Raw genomic sequence first — 5,396 nt, forward strand, 5'->3', positions numbered from 1 at the left:
CCGGGTGTCGGCCGTGCTCTGTTCAAGAAAGAAGGTTAGAAAAAAGGGAGCCGGTTTCTCTGTGAAGTTTCTACTTGAGCTTCGCGCTAAGACCTATGCTCTTAACCCGAAGCTCGGGGACTGGCTATGCCGGTTTTCTGAAGTTTCTACTTGAGCTTCGCGCTAAGACCTATGCTCTTAACCCAAAGCTCGGGGACTGGCTATGCCGGTTTTTCGAAGTTTTCTACCTAAGTTTCGCGCTAAGAGCTATGCTCTCAACACGAAACTCGGGGACTGGGAAGATAGACAAGATCCGGAAAGAAAGAAACCGGCAAGAATTGAAAGATTCAAGAGAGGTTGGTGAAACTTACCACCAGGTTGTTGGTGGCATCGTGCCACGCATTATCCAGCTCCTTCACTGCGCGCCGTAGCCGCATGAAGGGCTCCTCCGTGCACCGAGGGCCAGCGGGGTCCGGGGCCGGGAGCCGATCCTTTCCCAGGCCGCGTGTAGCTGCGGATATATCCGCAGCGTTCCACTTCTGAGCGTAGGGAAGCAAGTGCCCCAGCTCGCGGCCGTCGCGCTTCAGCTCGAGGATCCGGCCCAAGGCGCCGGAAGGTTTTTCTCCAGCCGCAGCAGCGGCGGGGCTGACGTGCAGCACCAGCGACTGCGGGCCGGCAGGTGAGGTGCCGGAAGACGTGGCCTCCCCCTTGGAAGCCCCCGGCTTGAGGAACTTGGCGATCTTGAGGACTTCCGGCGGCGGCGTTGGAGTGGCCCCGCTCTGTTCGGCGTTCGGGGCTCTCGGCGGAGGCATCGGCGAGGTCTTGGCGGGCGAAGCTGTATCTTGCCCAAGGGTAGAACTTGCCGGCGCGGAAGAGTCCGGCGCGGCCTTGGAGGGGGAAGAGTGCGAGCTCTTCTTCTTCTTTTTCTTCGGGGCGGAAGGAACCAGAGGTTCCGCCCGCCCGGCAGTTTCTGTGTCGGCGCCGATGTTGCTGGCGCCGATGTCTTGGTTCTCTGGAGGGGAGTTGAGGTCCTCCTCCGCGCGGTGTTCAGGAGGTGTAGGGGCCGCGCGCCCCGCACTTGAGGTGCCTCCCAAAGGGGAGGCAGAAGGGGTGCCGGTACCGGATGGTACCGGGCTTGAGTGAGGAGGAGGAGTCGGGGTCCTTGCGGTGCCCTCAGGGGTCTCTGGCTTCGTGCCGCTGGCGCTCTTGGAGAGCTTAAGCGCAGGGCTGAGCAAGAAAGAGAGAAAAGATCAAAAAGAGAGCAAGAAGAAGAAAAAGTTTGAAAAACAAAGCGAACAGAGAAACAAAAGACTTACCCGGAAGCAACAAGCATCTGCTTTCCCTTGTAACGCCTCTTGCCAGCTTCTTTCCCCGCAAGGACTTCCGTCCGGAAGCGTTTGGTGGGAGGAGCTTGGCTTGAGTCGGCATCGGGTGCCGGGGCCTTGTTCTTCTTGCCTTGGGGAACGAGCTTCTCCAGAAACTCGTTGCCAACCTCGGCCTGCAGAGGGACCACGCGCTCGTGAACCTGTGGGTTGGGGCCAGCTAAGGGAGAATCTACAGAGGAAAAATAGCAGCAAAGCATAAGAGAGTGAAAAAGGAAGCTACCTCAAGCACAGTGAGATCGTCACCAGAACCGTCGGGAGCTTCAGTCGAAAGGTTGCCGGGGCGCGAGGTATGGATGCGGCCCATCTTCAGGTCCATCCAATGGATGAAAGGATCCGGCTCGACCTTGTCCAGAGGACGCTTCCGGCAGGGCCCTCGTCGATCCGATTCGATGCGGGGGAAGCGGTCCTTGGCCTGAAAACAAAAGGAAAAAATCAGTTAGCCACAACGTAAAAGTTACCGGTAGAACAACCCGGATGGCACAATCTCTTACTTCGTCGGTTGGAGGGTTGGTGGAGCTGAGAGGCTGGAAGCCCCACTCCCAGTCATCCGGCATGTCGGTTTGGCAGATTTGTTTAGCCTTGAGGACTATGTCCCCTTTGCTGAGAGGGAGGCCGGTGATTTTGGTGGGATCACCGGGGCCATACATCTCGCTCATTTTGTGAGCCCGGCGCTTAAGAGGAAGCACCCGGCGTGAGATGAAAGTGCGAATGATGTCATCAGAGCAGATGTTGGTCTCCTTCATCAGCTTCTCCATGAAGCGTACCACCCGGTTCGTCTCAATATGATTCGTACCGGGAAAGTAGCTCCAGTTGACCTTCCTGGGCGGCGCCGGGTTGAAAGGCGGCAAGTTGATAAGGTCCGCGGCGCCGTCGTTCTTCACGTAGAAGAAAGTCGATTGCCATAACCGGCAGGACTCGAGGCCGGTGAATTTAAAAAAGGGGCTCCCTTGGCGGGAGCCGAGGATGCAAGACCCACATTGAACGGGGGGTTTGGGCTTGGGAATGTCCTTGCCCTGGACCGAATTGATCCGGAGAGAGAAGAAGCGAGCAAAGGTCTCGCGAGTGGGACGGATGCCGATGTAAGCCCTCTATGAAGGCAGCGTAGCAAGAAAGATAGAAAACGGCGTTGCCGGGAAGATGGTGAGGTTGGAGTTGGTAAAAGTCGAGGAAACTGCGGAAGAAGTCGGAAGCGGGAAGGCCGAAGCCGCGCTCAAAGTGAGCGAGAAAGACAACGAACTCACCGGGACGAGGCACCGGTTCGATCTCGTCGCCTGGAAGCCGGTAGGATACTCCTTCCGGTATCCTCCTAGACCGGTAAAGCCGTCGATCTCATGTTGTGTCACGTCGGAACCTCTCCGGGCTCCGCGTGTGATACCGGAAAGATCTTTTCCGGGGCCTGGCCGGAGCTGCCGGCCTCTTGGTCTTTGGCGGATTCGGCTTCCATCCGGGCGAGATCTGCGGTTAGCCCGTCGGAAGCTTCTACTCTCGATGGCTACTAGAGGATGAGGCGGAGAGAGGACTCTTCGCTAGACATAAGGATCGAGGGACGCCGGATCTACCCGCAAAACAGATTTCCCAAGAACTACCCTCGCGCGAAGATCTACGAGTAAGAGGAAAAACAAAATAAAATAGGAAGTAAATACTCTACCGGCCCAAGATCCGGAACAGCAAAGAGAAGAGAGGTAAATGCGTAGTCGAGCCTAACCTGAGGCGGCAGAGGCGCTTGGGGAGAAGGTCGCCGGAGCGGCGGGAGGCTCGTGAGCGCCGACGGAGGCTAGCGACGGCGAAGGGTGAAGACCGCCGAGCAAAGCCCGGAGCAGCGGCGGCGAAGAAGTACCAGTGGATCTCTCCGCGGCGAAGAACTTCAGCGCAGCAAGAGCGACGGCGCAAGTTCGTCGGAGCAAGGCTCTGGCGGCGACCGGCGGCGACGAGGTTGCAAGAGGCGAAGAGCTCGAAGCACCGGGAAGTGGGCGAATGCGGGGAAAGAGATGAAGTGGAACCGCACTCCCTCTTTATAGGAAGAAGGAGATAGCGGGCCGAAACCGCTGGGCCGCGGCGGTTCGCATCGTGGGCCGCCACGTGGCGTGATGAATACACGCGCGGAAAACATACGTGCCACAGGGAGGCCACACGGATCCGGAACGGCGGCAGGGATCCGCTGTGGCGCCATAAATGCCGGCGCGGAAGCCGAAGGGAAGTGACCCCCGACATCGGCGCGTCGTGACACGGTGCGCATGTCACCGACGGGCACCGTACCCGAGAAATTCTCGACTTCGCCGAGGAGAGAGTTAATGTCTAAGATGCCGGGGAATAAGATACCGGAGGACACCTTGCAAAGAGAGAAAGACGTAAGTCCGGCAAAGATGCCGGGAGATCTAAAGCTCACCACCGGAAAGATTAAACCGGTACCTTATAGATATGAGAACCTGGCATGGTCCGTCGGACAGGATCCATCGAACTATACCAGCTTCGGGGACTAATGTTGGGGGATGACCCCCGGTATGCCAAAGGCATGCCAAAACCGGATGGTTTAGAGCCATCAAGATACCGGTTTAATGTTTATACCGGAGCACGAAGTTAAGAGTTTGGCTAAGTGAAGCTAAGCCGGTATCCCCGAGAGGGGTATACCGGAACCGGATAGAGAAGACACCGGGCTACCGGTAAGAAGTGCAACGTAGCACGTCGGCAGGACTGGTCAAAGATTCTCTCCAGAGCTAGAAGACAAAGATGAGCTAAGCAAAGTAGCTTTAAACGAAGCCCCGACGATAAAGAAGAGGATGACGTCTGAAAGAAGCCGGAGGACGTCGGCCTCCCTGATTAAAGAAGACCCCGATGTCATTTATGATTAAAGTAACTTTGTAAAGTAGTTTGTCTAGTCAAAGATGCCATTAGGGTTTCTTCCTCTGTAAGCCACCCTCTCCCCTATATAAGGAGAGGGGGCACACCCGTACACGGGTGGACAATATACGATCGACCTAGGGAAGACCTTGTATGCACAAACTTGTATCATGTTGAGATCAATGAAGAAAAAGATCTAGAGCGGAGTTCTTCCTTGTGTCTCTCTTCTTCTACCTCTGGCTCCGGCTAAGTTCTTGAGGAAAGCATCCGGAAGTTCATCCTACCTAATCAAAAACCCTCCCCCGAATCCTCTAGCGCCCATTCGGCCCCAGTTTAAGCCATCCCATGGCATCTGTTTGTTCGCCACGACGACAAATCATGCAAACCAAATTTCAACAAGCTATACGATAATTCTCCACTAATAGGTTTAAACTACATGATGCAAGAGCTTAAACATGATCTACTTGAGAGCTCAAAACAATTGCCAGGTATCAAATTATTCAAGACAATATACCAATTACCACATGAGGCATTTTCTGTTTCCAACCAAATAGCAATGAATGCAAGCAAGCCTTTAACTTTTGCCATGAGCATTAAAAGTAAAACGAAGAACACCAAGTGTTCATATGAAAAAGCGGAGCGTGTCTTTCTCCCACACAAGGATTGCTAGGATCCGATTTTATTCAAACACAAACAAAAATAAAAGCACACGTACGCTCCAAGTAAAGCACATAAGATGTGACGGAATAAAAATATAGTTTCACTAGAGGTGATCCGATAAGTTGTTGATGAAGAAGGGGATGCCCTGGGCATCCCCAAGCTTAGATGCTTGAGTCTTCTTGAAATATGCAGGGATGAACCACGGGGGCATCCCTGCTTAGACTTTTCACTCTTCTTGATCATATTATATCATCCTCCTCTCTGATCCTTGAAAACTTCCTTCACACCAAACTCAAAACAATCTCATTAGAGGGTTAGTGCAGTAATCAAAAATTCACATGTTCAGCAAGGACACAATCATTCCCAACACTTCTGGACATTACCCAAGGCTACTGAAATTTAATGGAGCAAAGAAATCCACTACAAACACAGTCAGATAAAGAGGCAATGCGAAATAAAAAGGCAGTAATCTGTCAAGACAGAACAGTCCGTAAAGACGAATTTTTTCGAGGCACTTAACTTGCTCAGCATGAA

The sequence above is a fragment of the Lolium rigidum genome, chromosome 3 (assembly GCF_022539505.1).
Source record: "Lolium rigidum isolate FL_2022 chromosome 3, APGP_CSIRO_Lrig_0.1, whole genome shotgun sequence".
Classification (NCBI taxonomy): domain Eukaryota; kingdom Viridiplantae; phylum Streptophyta; class Magnoliopsida; order Poales; family Poaceae; genus Lolium; species Lolium rigidum.